Source organism: Falco biarmicus, chromosome 6, assembly GCF_023638135.1.
Source record: "Falco biarmicus isolate bFalBia1 chromosome 6, bFalBia1.pri, whole genome shotgun sequence".
Lineage (NCBI taxonomy): Eukaryota > Metazoa > Chordata > Aves > Falconiformes > Falconidae > Falco > Falco biarmicus.
This window is the reverse complement of record NC_079293.1, coordinates 40,701,076-40,716,086: the sequence shown is the minus strand read 5'-3', so window position 1 is coordinate 40,716,086 and position 15,011 is coordinate 40,701,076. Positions and strand designations below refer to the sequence as shown.

Sequence of the window (15,011 nt, the reverse complement as noted above, 5' to 3'; positions counted from 1 at the left end):
AAAGAGAAATAATAGTAGTTAAAAGAGGAACAGGGAGCAAAACAAGCATGCTTCACCTGAAGCATGGAAGTTAGGTATGATATGTGCAAGGCAGTGACAAGTGATAGAATCAATAGCAAAAATCAATACAAATCTGTTGTAAACTTGTGTTTATACCACACACAGTATCACTAGAACAAGTGTCATGATAGTTAGACATTGTGTGCAGGCAGTGCCATTTACAATGCCTTCGGTAAAAAAAGATTTTCACATCTAATAGCCAAAGCCAGCAAGCTAAGCAGGGTTATTATTTTTTCTACATTTAAAAATATATACCTATTGAAAGACTTTATGTTTACGTGCTATTTAAGGGAGTTAAAGTGCTTTTAAGTGTGAAATTAATTTATTTCATTCTCAGCATAAACAGAAATATATCTGCCCAGTAGTATTCATGAGCGACTTGTAAGGAGTAAAAAAAATGCTGTCCTATTTTGCAATATGGCCTTTATTACAATTTGTATATCAGTTATGGAATTAAGTTTGATCATTAAAACTACCATCTAGTCATTTCTATTAAAAAAACTATTTTAATAGCAATATTTTTGGTCTGGAAAAAGCTAGGCTATGGGAGACTTGCAGTCTGAATTCAGGGTATCACAGTAATACTGGGGTACTATGAGAAAAAGGCAAACAAAACCCATAGCAGTAATCTGCTACAAGGTCATACCTGCTGCAGTGTTTATAACTCCACCGAATCTCCAGTAAGCAGCATGTTACATTTTTATTTAACACAGTCAGGAACTCCTGAAGTCTTTGCTAGGACGGTAGAAGGGAACAACCACTTGAGGTCTGGGCTGCCTGCAATCAAATCATCAACTTCACTGAAGAGCAGAAATTCTGGGATTGAGATTATTTATGAACCTAATTGAACCAGTCTACACTGGTTTACCCCAGGAAAGGGAAAAAGAGAATCTAACAGGGGGAAAATCTACCTTTAAAATGGAAAAGCAATGAAATTACTTGGTTTGCATATTTCCAATCTTCTTGAATTTATGGTTGCCTTGCTGAGAAAAATTTAACCACTGTCTGCTGAAGAAGTATTATTTTATTTATAAAATTCTGTTGTGTCAGCATCCAAGATTTCCTCTAGTATGTTGTTTAACATCTCTACATTCTTTTTTCAAACATGATAAGCTGCCTTTCGCACCTGACCTAACAATTGTCCTGATACAAAATTCTTTTTTCCTCCTCAAATGTCTGTCAGTATCTTTAATGTAAGAGCTTTCAAAATGACTGTGATTAGGGTCAGTTCAGGATCCTAAATGGGTTTTAACTTGGCTCTACCAAAGCTTCTTGTGCTCTGTTTTCTTGTCCATAAAATGAAACTAATGACATATTTCCTGTCAGCAATACAAGCAAACATATAATCTATGAGCATTCCAAATAAAAATATTTTAGCATTAGCAGGGTAAGTCTTCTATCTATCTATCTGTGGTATTTCTTATCATCTATAATAATTAACTACTCCTTAAGCACTTTGAGAGTCTTGAACAAAAGCATTGTTATTTATAGGTCTTATTTGTGGTTTTCAAACAAAGACACAACAAAGCTGTTGTTCTTATATAGATATTTTCACTGGCTCAGATATGGTATAAACCTTTGCATACTTAATACCTGTGGTCGTTTGATTTCCTTGATTGTGAAGGTCAGCAGCAGCATAAACTAATACTAGAATGTAAAGCTGAGTAAGTAGAATCGGTTGGTAGTTAAAGAGCTTAAAATAGCCTAATGTAGGTTCTGATAGCTATGTAACTAGCATATACAGAATTTCCTCTGTTCTACTCTTCAGCTGAAGCCAATCTGAACCCCATTTTTAATGCATTTCATCAAAAAATGAGCAGCTGAAATGAAACCAATTTGGGGCATGATAACTGTGAGAAATCAGCATTTGAGATTTAACTATTTTGAGGTATTTCAGTCAGACTGCTGCTCAAAATTGCTAGATTTAACAAACAATAAAAATAACTTTTCTATTTGACATTTCTCTTGGTGTCTATTTACTAAGGAGGTTAATTTTTACCTATGTTAGGAAAGAAATTGCTTTTCTGTAGGTTCCACATTCCCCTCCATAGTCTTTCCCTTTGTCCAAAGAAAGTGTGGAGCTGCAGGGGTTTTTTAATTCAAACCCATGACTTTCACGTATTTGAACAATTTTTCATGCATTGCAGAACTCTCCCTGAACTTGTATGTAGCTATAGAGCCATTCACACAGCTTTTCAAGCAGTGACTGTGTACGGGGAAATAGGAGCATCCTTCTTGTATAGAAAGGTTAGCGTTCAGTTCTCCATAGGTTTGAAGTCTTCTGCACTGCTCCATACTAATTTTCGCCATCATTCCCCCAGTCTGTTCATTAATGGTAGTGGGATAGATATGGCTAAAGAAGGATATAGATGTTGGCAGGACATAAGGTAACAATATAAATAAAAACAAATTCATTTCCAGCAGTAGAGAGCATTCTGAAGAAACTGGTGATCTCTGTGACTGCAGCTGTAGGTTAATGTGAGCCCTCCCCTTCCCCAGCTTTAATGGGAGTGGGGCACTTCCTTTTCTGTCTCTCGGATATAAAGAAAGCACCTCTTAGGAGCCTTCTGGCTCAACTGAGCTCATATAAGCAAAACTAGGAGGGATGAAGATGGATTTGCATGTATATCTTCCACGGACTCATTCATTTTGCAAAATTTTAGCTGCTGCTCCTTGCCAAAACACCTTACTACACTGAGATTGAATTATTATTTAAGTCAATATTCTTTGGCCAAGATTTTCACAGATTTTTAGACAGAGCTGACACACATCAGTACTTTCTACTGTTAGTTTAGTAGCTGCTGTAGGGAAACTGAACTAGAACTAATAGAGGTGTTGATAAGACATTTTTGCTAGCTCATACTGCAGAGGATTTTGAGCACTCCTTCTGTTACCTCTGTTTGCTTTTCCTATTAAAGAACTTTGATGATATGTTCCATTTGATACAAAGCTGGTTGTAAGGATAAAACATGTTCAAGGCTGATTGATAGGGTGAGTAGTATGCAAATTAGAGTAGGTTGATAAGTAGTGAAGGGGTAAGTAGAAAAGGGAGTGAGAGATATGGAAGCAGAAATCTGGATGTGATACAGTGGAAAATGGTAATCCAGAAAGGTGTCTAAAGAGGGCTGGTTGGTTTGCATCAGAGCTCCGGGCTAAGAAGATGACAGCAGCTGCGTTTTGAGTTGGGTTGAGAAGGAGCAATTTCTGTCAAGGAGACTAGAACTGAAAGGATTATTGTCAAGATCGAAGATTATAATGAAGTTAGTATGTTGCAATTCTGTTAGTCAGTAAGATGAAAACGACACCATGTTAGTAAGCTTTGGGACAATGAGATTGGTTTTGCTTTGTCCCTTCTAAAATTTTGTTTTCTACAATCTATCCACCCTCTTCTTCACTGACTGTGGTTTTTACTCTAATTATTTCCTTTCTTGTATTTGCTTTTAATACATAAGAGAATATTCAATGTAGTAAATCTATTTTCTTACATGTTTAGAAACAATGCACATTATTTATTTTCAAAATTATATAGTAGCTTATGAGAATGAGGACCTACTACTGTGATCACTGCTTTTCCTGCTCCATTAACCCACAAAAAGCTCAATTTCTAACAAAATCTAAATCCATTCCAACACTAATGTAACCTCTAACGTTAATTCATTTCTGTAACACCCTTAAGTAAGATATGATATATCACCTTTTGTTCAGTATATACATGATTTCTATGGAAGAAGACTGCAAAATGGTTCTAGGAAATTATTGGGAGGGGGTTGTTTGTGGGGTTTTTTGATTAAGCATCCCTAATCAGTTCCATTCATCTTCTCTGTAGGTGGACGCGTACTTTCATAAAATAATTATGTCTGGTTTATTTTTTACTGGTCAAACCACTTATGTTTTATACTGCTCTACTCTTCCATCAAATATTGTTTGGTTTTTGTTTTGGTTTGTCATTCACACATTTAACTTATGAATGAGCTGTATTTTTGAAGAACATTGGTTCTGCTCTTGGCTGTACTGCAGGGAAACATGAACTCTTAGGCTAATGCTAACTTTTTTGCTGAAACTGTGATTTATTCAGTGATTATATTGTGTAGACTTATTCTTTCAAATGTTTTGAGTAAACAGTGGCTCAACCAATTTTCCATTCTTTCATATGTAGAATTCCAATATGAAGTTCATGACAGACTGTAGATTTCTTGTGTAGAAATTTCAGAGAACTTCTATGCTAATATTTTTGTTGTTATCATCATCATCATCATCTGTGTGACAATACAACATACACATTAATAACTATCCTTTACTCACTTGGAAGTATGATGCAAGTCTGAATGGTGTCACCATAAAAGACTACATATAAAGCTACATATATGAATTAACTCCAAGAACAGAATTTTATTTCATTCATTACTTTCATTATTTTATTCTTCTTTTTTTTTTTCCTTTAGTCAAAGGCAAATTAAAATGGAAAGTGAAATAATGATAGAATAACTTCTTCTGTCTTTCTGGTCTTATATCCACACTTTCCTTTAAGGCAAATCCAACCCCTCTGAATTTGCATAAGGACACAAGATCCAGACTTATTCTTCCTTAAATGGAGAAGATTCACTTTGGCCAAATCAACGCTGATTATTATTTTTTTTTTCCCCGGAAAGGGAAGTGAAGCCAGTTGGTTAGTATGAGACAAGTTAGACTTACAAATTACTTTAGTTCCCCATATGCAATTCCTACCCCAGGGAATAAATGACTGATACACCACTCCACACCATCATAACAATGTGTCACCCAAGACCATTATTTTTCAAATATTAGTGGCATCCCTCCAACTGGCCAGAAGGTTGCAGGCACATTTTTTAATCAGTACTTGGCCCATTGCAGGAAGCTGAAGTCACACCATTTAATATGTGCTCATGATAAATTTCAACTTCTTCTGTAATAAAATGGAAGCTAATGAAGCACAGCACGATTGTGGTGAGTTGGACAGCAGTAGAACAAGGCAGGAGAATACTCACTTATTGACATTACCAAACCTATTTTAAAAGCATTGACATTTAAACCAGCTCATATTCAATTATTAAAAAGGGACCAGGTGAGCATACTGTTGTCTTCATAAGGAAGAAGATGATAACAGTTCATTAGTTATTAGTTAATTGACAGTCTCGTTGCTTAATGTCTTTACATTTAATAAGTACTACTGTACCAAGTGATTTCTATCTATTTTATTTTTCATCAATATGTAAAATGTGACATTTTACTTCTTCTGTCCACACATATGAGGGGGGTTAAATGATCATGTTTTGACAATTTGTATTAAGATATTTCCAATATCAATTAAGATATTTCCAACATACATTGTTTTTGGAATCAGTAAATACATTTTTTAAGATGCAGTTAGACATAAGAGTAAAATACCTCTCTGATTTTTCACTATAGATGAAATTTAGGTGTTAATCCTGTCTTAAGCAAACCAGAGGTTTCCTGACTAGAAATTTGTGGGGGAGGAGGGGCAGACGGACCCCACAAGGAAAACAGGAAGATCTGACAAAAATGCCCAGAATAGAATGAGTTTGAAAAGAATGATAAAGAGACAAACATGTTTATTCTTCCATAAATTAGTACTTTACTGTAATTTTTACTCACAGCAATGAGAAGTACATATTTTTTTCTCCTTTTTTCTATGCCGTCCTTGCAATTCACAAGCAACACACTATTGCTCTTATAGTATCTTGGAACAAGGAAGGCTGAAAAAATATATATTCAGGAAATTAATGCCTTGCTCACCTGTATCAATTTCATTACCAGAAAACCTATTGATTTTTATTAAGGCAGATTTTTGGGAAGTGCAAGAAAGACTATAACCATTCCTATTTGTGTGACCCAATAAATTTCTTCAGGGCAATGTGGCACAGCAGCAGCTATGACTGTTGTATCTGTACTGCAGATATACTTCTTACTTTTTGTTAGGAATAGAATTTTTAAAGATCCGCTAATACTATAGACTGCTATAAACAGCAGTAGAATTGTCCTGCATCAGGGCGTATATTTGTTAATTCTCACAGGCTGAGGTCAGTCCTGGTGCCAGTATCTAAATGATTGGGAGGGAGGAATAGGGGGAAGGAACACATTGAAGCTGGGGCTACCAGAGATTCAATACATACCCTAATATAATATTTTGCTTAAAAAAACCCCAACCAAAACCCAAAAACCACTGTAAGAGCTGTCTCTCACAAAATTTGTGATGTGCTACCTGAATCATTTTCACCTTTCAGCAGTTAACTATAATTTACCTTAAGTATATTAAGATAACAAATATTCCAGATTACTACCTTCTCTCGAAAAAAGGTTTCCTCATTAAATTTACTTTTGCTTATCTTACCAATCTTATATATGGGGTGGTCAAAAGAAATATGGAGAATCTGAGAGGATAGACAGAGCAATGATCAGTCTTCAGGGCTGGTAACTTTACATAACTTCTTAACCAAAGTCACAGGGTCTATTCCAGCAGCTGGAATAGATTCCCTGACCGCAGTGACAGCGCGGCTATAGTATTTTGCCACTGCTGAAAAAGTCAGCCACTTTCTCACCTTCCCTCCTGTCCAGGGGGTCCTGCTGCTTCTTTCAGCTCACCCCTAAGAGAGCTGATTCAGTTAAGTATTTTGGCAGAAATTGAATCTACCAACAAAAAAGAATGATTGGTATTTCTTCTGGGTTTGTGAGCTGAGTCAGCCTACAAATATCTGAGATGTGTAGAGAAGGTGACAGGAAGGAATGCTTCTGGGACCCATGGAAGAATAACAGCTCGTGTTCAGCTACATCTAGGGCCCCAAAATATAAAATAACTAAGTACTGGATTTTTTAGCATTGGACAATTACAAAAAAAAAAAAAAAAAAAAAGGAAATCCTGCCTAACATGAAATTAATATGCATCCAGAATAGGAGATGATTTTATCAGGGAAAGGAGGAAGAAGAATAATCAAAGTGTGACAAAAGGTTAGCAGTTGGGCTAAGGAGGGTTGTTTCCATTAGATCTCTCTCTACTCATTCCTCTCTCTACTCATTCATGAGAAGAAAGCTTCTCTAGAAGTCAGTTCCAAATGAGGACCTAATTTTAAGCATTTTGATTCACCTCAGGAGGAATCTAATCTCTTCGTGTACTATAAATGTTGAGGAGACTAAGAGACTAACCTCAGGCTAATGTTAGCCTTTGTGATTGCCTTCCAGTGACTTTAACAATGTGCAAATCAAATTCAAATGAGTGAAAATGCTAAGAATTAATATAATTTGGTGTAAAATCCAGGTCTGGTAATTTAAAGGAGATTCTAGATTTCACAAAATTATTCAGAAACCTAAGAATAGTGTAGAAAAAACTTCTGTGTGGTAGAAAAAACTTTTATTTGTTGGCACTGATTTCCCTGCACTCCGATACACACACATTTCCCTGGAGGACAATTTTGGAATGTTTATAACAAGGCAAAAAGTTATCAGCAACTGGAAGACAGAAGGGGTAATTTCAGCCAGTAGACACTGGTTGAACTGTGACGAAACTGAAATGTCTGAAATTATGTTTGTTCTAGGGCTGGATTTGACCTAAAATGTCCTAAATTCTAGGAAGACTTTTTTTTTCATTTTATATTCTAATTTCTTAAAATTTTATTGTTCTTCTTATATGAGGTTATGTGGATCACTAAAATAACTCCTGTGCCCTAATATAACTCCTGTATCTTTTTTACTTTACTGACATGTTACTTACGTTACTATACAGAAGGCTTTTTTGCTGTGATACTGTCTTCTGGTAATCCATTGATTATGTTTGTATAACAATTCAGCATGATACAGTTTAGTCAAAAATGAAGTAGTTTCTGTATAATTTATTAACCCAAACGAAAAAGACATTCGGAATTGACATACCAGCTCCCTCTGCACATTTTGAAAATGTGGGAGATTTCATGATAGAATTCAGATCTGGGTGAGCTTTAAACATTCTTGCTCAAAAAGTGAGTATACAGAGCTATCTAGCTCAAAATCAATGTCATGCTCTATTATCTGTCACCTGTAAAAATCTCAGAGTTCCTGGCATTGGTATTGGTTAGATTACTAAGTCTGATTAGAGTTTGGTTTTGTTGTTGGGTTTTTTTATTAATTTAGAAATCTCTACTGTGCAAATGTATTATTTAACTATGATGGAACACAAAGCTTCAACACATGCTTAAAATAATTAATACTTAATTCTAAAGCTAAAATTCTAGAATAAAGCATTCAATAATACATTTTCCACAAAAGTTTCAGGATGAGTTTATGTGCTGGTATGTTACAAACAAATATTTTTAGGTGAGGTTGGCAGACAGGAGAAGGATATCCACTACTATTTCTGACAACACAGAAATGAGAATAAGACAAAACAGAAAGCAAAATGTTAAATGTACCTTTGAAGGTAAGGGTAAAGTATTTTTCCTCTTATGTTATGATTTCTAAGGAAATAAAAATGACAGTAAGTTTTCTGCCACAGTTCAGGAATCTGTAGCTTATACTATGTCAACACAGTTTTAGCTTTCCCTGGTTTTTTTGTAACAGCCTGCTCATGAGGAAGAGATAATATCTTTTCAGCTTTCTCAAAAGAAGGAAAACTTTAAATCAGCTGGGGTTTATCTGCTTTACATGCATTATAGCACATCTACTGTAGTTCATGCCATGCTCTACATTAAAATTTTAATAATATTTTTAATACCTACATTATTTATCATCACTGTATGACCAATTTCTACAGTAACTCCTTGAGTCTGCAAACACATAAAGAGATATGCATAAGTTTACCTTGTGTGTAGTTCCCTGCCTTTTGGTTGGACTCACTGTGTGAGTAAAGTTTTGCATATATATAAAAATGTTTGCAAATCAGAGCTTAGAAATTTGCTCAGCATTAGGGCTGAACAGAAAATGAACTTTTTTGCCTAAATAATGTCTTCCAAAGAAAGCTATTTTGTAGTCATTGAAACTTCTGTAACTTTTTCTCATTTGGCATTTTTGATTGAAAAAGTAATAAAGGATTAATTGACTAACAGAAAACTTCCATGCTTATATTTACATTAAAAAATATTATCTGAACAATAAATATTTTTGAAATTTCCATCAAAAAATGCTATATAGTCCTGGCAGAAATGTCATTCTCCATATGGTACGATTTTTAAAATAAAACATTACTTCAATAGCTTTTTAATTTTTTAAAGGTCAAGGATTTTTTAAAAAGCCATAAAATAAGAAGATAATAGGACAATAGAGACTTTCTGGACCAAGCATCCCCTTGCAATAATTCTTATAGAGGAGTTCAAACTGAAACTTGTACAACAGAATTTTAAGTGCTATGTTTATTTAGTATCTTCAGTTTTCCTTAAATTTCCTTTCTGTACAGAGTATCTTCTATAAATACAAACCAACCTGTTTCCTTGGCTCAGTATCAGGAAAGTAATGAATCATTTCATATAGTGATGTGCTCAAGATGGTATGAATATTTAAAATGTGGATATACAATCTAACTCTAAATAGAATATCTATGCCTGGAATTCCAAAAGCTGCTAGAAATTTTTAAGCTTTTAAAAAAGTATGACTGAAAATACCTAAGTTGTGAAGGTAAAAGTGAGGACTTGAAAGGACTGAGATATACACTGTTCCTTCTTGATTTAATGCAAGTTTTGTGTCAAAAGTTTGTCACAAATTTTAAATCATAACTTATTTTCATTCCTCAGAATAATATTAAAGTGTAAAAGTCTATGGAAATTAATTCACACATCACTGTGTGTGTAAAGTGCATTTATTAAAATTTTTCTGCTTTTCAAATTTATTTATTTATTTCAAATTTATTTATTTATTTCAAATTTATTTATTATGTTCGGTTTGTTTAAAGGCAATCCTGTGATTTCATCTTTTCTGCCTCAGGTTAGAGCATTGCCTTGTACAAAATTAACACGTCTAATTGCATAAATATTTATTCATAGATGACGTTTCAGCTAACTCAGTAGAATCACTTATTTTGTAAAGTGTTGTGGAGTCAGACTTCGGTCTTTCCTTACTAGTAAAAATACAAATCTGTTTTTAAAAATGTCTTACAATATGCAAAATACTTTCTAGCCAGAAAGAAGCACTAAAGTATCTGTTTTCTTATTCAGTGTTGGTTTAATATCTTTAATATTACTTCTCAATTCAGAAAGAATTTCGACTGAAACTCTGCTAATGAAAAAATCTCTAATTTCCCTGTGTATCTCTGAACATGAGCAGTAGGAGGATCTGACTTTAGAGTTCTTGCATTTCTGTTCACAGCCAAGAACAGGAAAGACTTCTCATATTTGCATTTTCCTTGTTTAAACTAGGGATGAATCCAGAATTTGGGGTTGCAGTGTTTTACAAGATTTACAGAAAGTTAATGTGGATCTTCCAGCTAATACACAAACGTTTCAGTGACTTCACAAGGAAAGGGGAAAAACATGGGCTAAGTAGCCTTTAGGACTTACGTTTCTGCTAACCTGGAGACCAGGGTCATAGCCCATCCCAAAAGTTCTTGACTAATCAATTAGCCGAAACAGTATCTCCCAGAAGACACATTCATAGAATGGATCCTGTGACTTTACTGTTGCACAATCCATCAAGCCTTGTTTGCTGGGACCTAGTCAGGTTACAGCCCAGAGCAGTAAGGAATGTGACACTGTGGCATGCGAAGAATGCAGCCTGTTACCCATGTGTGATAACCCAGCCCAGCGTCTCCCTGGCTGTTGAACACATGGCTGACTTGTTTACAAAACGAACCTGAACAAGCCACAGCATCATTGTTTACTTTGCTATTATTCACACCATTCTATTGCATTTCATGCCATTCACCATTTCAGGCCACCGTGCATTAATATATTTATTTGTATATAACAGAAGTGTGCAAAAATTAACAAGTATGAGCCTGAATAAAAAAGAACTATTAAAATCCTTTACATTTAATTTTCAGTCTGTCAACGTATTTCTGAGGTTTCAATAGAGGATGTTCCAGCAGTGACCTGGGAAATTGGTTCTTCTGGTAATGAATTTAGCCAAATGCTTATAATCATTTGAAGTAAACATTGAATAATTAACATCAGCATTGGCTTACAGTTAAGCACATAATGAAGTACATTTCCTAAACTAGGAAGTATTTAAACATGTTAACTGATTTCTGAAGTAGGGGCCTGCAGTCTAAAAATCAAGTATTTTGATTGCTTTCTGTTTTGACTCCTGGACCTTAATTTGAATTCAAAGATTTAAGAGGGCATGAGTATGTTATCTCTTATGTAGCACCAAATCATTCTTTTATCATTCAAATTGTCTTCACGTGGGAAAAAAACAACAATGCATCTTATTGATGCATTGTTTCAGATTTAATCGCTTAAACTGTTGTCTAATGAAAATATTTGCTAAAACTTGCGGCTTATCTGCATTTTGTTGACTAAAGACTGCAAAAGTTTGCAGACAGGAAGCGCCAGCGCTTGCACTGGTAGCCTGTGAACTTTAAGAAGCTCAAAATTTTGGTTTACTTTGGATATTTACCCAGTACTGAGAGCAAGTGAGTCTTTTCAGAATGAGAAATGAGCCTGTAATTTTGCCAAGTAGAAAAGAGTTCAAATAAATCTTCAGATAGATCGGCAAATTGGGAATGGATAGAAAAGTCAACAGAGGAGCCTTTCTGATGCCAGGCTGATAGTTCTGCACTGACTAAAGTCTGTAATTCTCCATTATTGCTGGATGAAGTTGCAGGAAGACACCAGGAATGGAAAGATAAACTACTCGCAAGTCTACCCCACTGGGAAAACATGGAATTTATGTTGTCCCTGGTAATTAATGTCTTATCTTACTTACCTAGTTCTACATTTCTTAAGCCTTTTTATGGGAAGAAGGCTCAGGCAGCGACATTGTTTTTCCTAAACTGCAAATGGTTATGTGCTTTGTACAATTCTTCCTGTGGACAGGATTCACTCTGGAAGCAAGATCAAGATTGTCAGAAACGAATGCATATGTAATCTGCAATATCAGCCATCAAAAAGGTAGTTTCTATCTGCCCACGTCCTTAGGCTTATTTGCATAAATGGGCTTACTGGTTTCCTGCAAAAAATAAATTGAGAATGAAGTTAGTGGCAGAAGGCCACTGCAAGCAGCAAAGAAAGAGATTTATCTACTGACATCATAATAATCATCTTAATTAGCTGAAATTTACATCAGTTGTGTTTAAATGAAATCTGATTCTGTATTCTCTTGTATGTACATAATCTTCACGCTTCCTGATAACTTCGAGAAGAACCATCATACAGCATTTCCTTCCAATCCTCTTTCTGCTCTTTCATTTTACTATTTGTGGGGAAGGAGGGACTGTTTGTCCTTGTTACTGTCATTTCTTGTTTTGTGGGTGATTTCAGTTCTTGGAAAAATAAAATGTTTACTGTGGAAAGGAGATAAATGAAGAAGTATCATGCATACTTTTTCTACATGAATGTTGTAGCTTTTGCATTTTACACAGCTTCTAGTACAGTTTCAGACTATTTGAATATAGTTGCCAATCACAATTAACCAGAGAAAATTACATGGTGATTTTGTATGGTGAACAAATGACAACAGGAAACATATTTCATTTATACTTTAACTTCGACTTCCAGCTCTCATCTGTTGGGTTGAAAAGCCCATTAGTGTGTCAAGTCACCATGCTACTTGTATTTCTTCTCTTTTCTTTGCTTTCATACCTACTTTAAAGTCTAAAAGTTTCCTGATAAAATTGTTGAAACCTGCTCTCCCTTCATACAGAAGCTGATTTAACGTTTTGTACGGGCCGCTGATTTCATCATGTGGGTGACTGTGGTTGCAGAATGAGCTTAGATGATCTTTATCTTACGTCTTTTGGACAACTTAAGGGTTAGTTGAGCAATCTTGCTGCTGATTCAATTTTATATGTTTTATTAACCTCCAAAGCTTGCGTGGAAAGAGAAAAATACTTAAAGATTATTTTTTTCTTGGGCTGACTGATTTTAGAGAACATCCTGTGCCTTATTTGGCTTCTTGTTTGAAGGGGTTTTTTCTGCACCTTGTTTTCTTTTATGCTATTGCAAACAATCCTAGAAACATTATATATAGGTAAAAGTCTGGTATTAATATTACTAAGGACTGTAAAAGTTGATAATCCATAGCTCAACTGATCAGCTTCTAAATAGTAAAAAGCCAAAAAAAAAAATTCTAAATAACTGACACCATGTACTGTACCCATGTGGACTTCTTATATGTTAATTATTAGTTTGTCATTTGAAAATATATTTCAAACTATATTTCCAAGGTAGTGTAGCTCACTGAAAAATTTATGTACATGCTAGTTCAGACATAAATGGGAACTTGCTACCATAGCTAGCAAGCCATAAAGTAAATAATCACTGAGATAATTATCAAATTATACTAACTATACATCTGAAAGAGAGTAGAAAAAAAATATTATCATGGGGTCCTATTTATAAGTGATGCACTTGAATGTTAGCATATTTATCAGAAAAATTCCCAGGTGGATTCGGTGTTTTACTGGAGCCCAATTTGGAAATACGGTAGGCAGGCAAAGTTCACTGATGCTCAGGGCCTTATATACATGGGTTTAAGTTTGGGGTTTCATCTTTTCTGTATTTTTATTTGGTCAGTTGTTTGGGGCCAACAAAAGTTATATATTTTATTTGTTCTAATCCATATTCTAATCAATCATGGGATTCAGAAATATGGAAGTTATGAAAGAGTATGTTAAAAAGATAGCAATCATCAGGAAAACGTTTTAAAAATGTTGGAGGATATGCTATAATGATGAAATCAGAAGTAGAAGTTATTGAGATGTAATGGTACAAAATCCAGACATTATATGGCAGTTAGGCTCTACTTAATGCAACCTATGATCTACAAATTTGGAAGAAGAAATGAGATTTCATTTCTAGCATACATGCTAAATTAAATTACATCTAACATGCTGACAGTACACTTTTCATTTCCTCATTCACAGAGAGATATTGCATTTAACCAGTTCAGCATGAAGCAATGATGGGTACCAAACAAAAAAAGACCCCAACCAGTACTACTCGGTATTTAGCATTACAAACATTATACTAATGTTATTGTTGTTTAAAATGGTAGATGTCTTTTCTTAGATTCTGTTTGTAGACCTATTTGAACCTCCATTAATTACAATAGAGGACATGCATATATTAATGAGGTGAATTTGACCTCTAGATAGTAGGACTAGGAAACACCTCTTCCTTAGTAATTTACTTCATCTTCCTGAACAAAAGTGGATGCATCTCTTTAATATTCATAGACATCCCTAAAGACCATGGCCTTGTCATTTCCGTGTTCACATGGGCTGTGGTGAAACTGGTCTAATGGCAGTATTATAAATGAAACAGCTCCAGGGAACTATCTCCAGCACTGAAAGCTCATAATATAAAATGGTGGGCTCTGTCCCATACTACTCATTGAGGTCAAGATCTAGAGGTCTGAAAAGTTCATTTTTCCCTCACCTTACTACTCCTGTTTTTCCTGAAACCAAACTGTGCTAGCGATTTTAAGATTCAAATAACACTTCTTTCCTGCTAGGTCAATAAACCTTGAAGTGAGTATTGGACTTTTAATGGTACTTTATAAATTATTCTTTAGAGTTTATATTATAATTCCAAACATTCCAGGTATATTTTGTTAGGTGTTTTTAAGATGGTAACAGGATTTTTTTGTTGTTGTTTCAAAAAATAATAAATTAATTAAACTTTGGGAAAAACTCTTCATTTTTTGTAATTAAATAGATTTGGCCAGATCTTCAGCTCATATAAATGCTGTTCAGTCCAAAGAAGTTTTCTTATGGTAGCTGTAGTTTAACTTTATGAAAAAAATAATCTAAAATTTTGTCCTAATATTTTCAAAGATTCTATTTGGCTCAAAAGATG

The 15,011-nt window shown here is 34.6% G+C and overlaps 1 protein-coding gene across 3 annotated transcripts in view; it reads left to right on the top strand.

Annotated features, from left to right (window-relative positions):
* PACRG (parkin coregulated) overlaps window positions 1-15,011 on the top strand; it is a 251,223-nt gene that overhangs the window by 215,563 nt on the left and 20,649 nt on the right. The gene's annotated exons all lie outside the window — the stretch shown is intronic.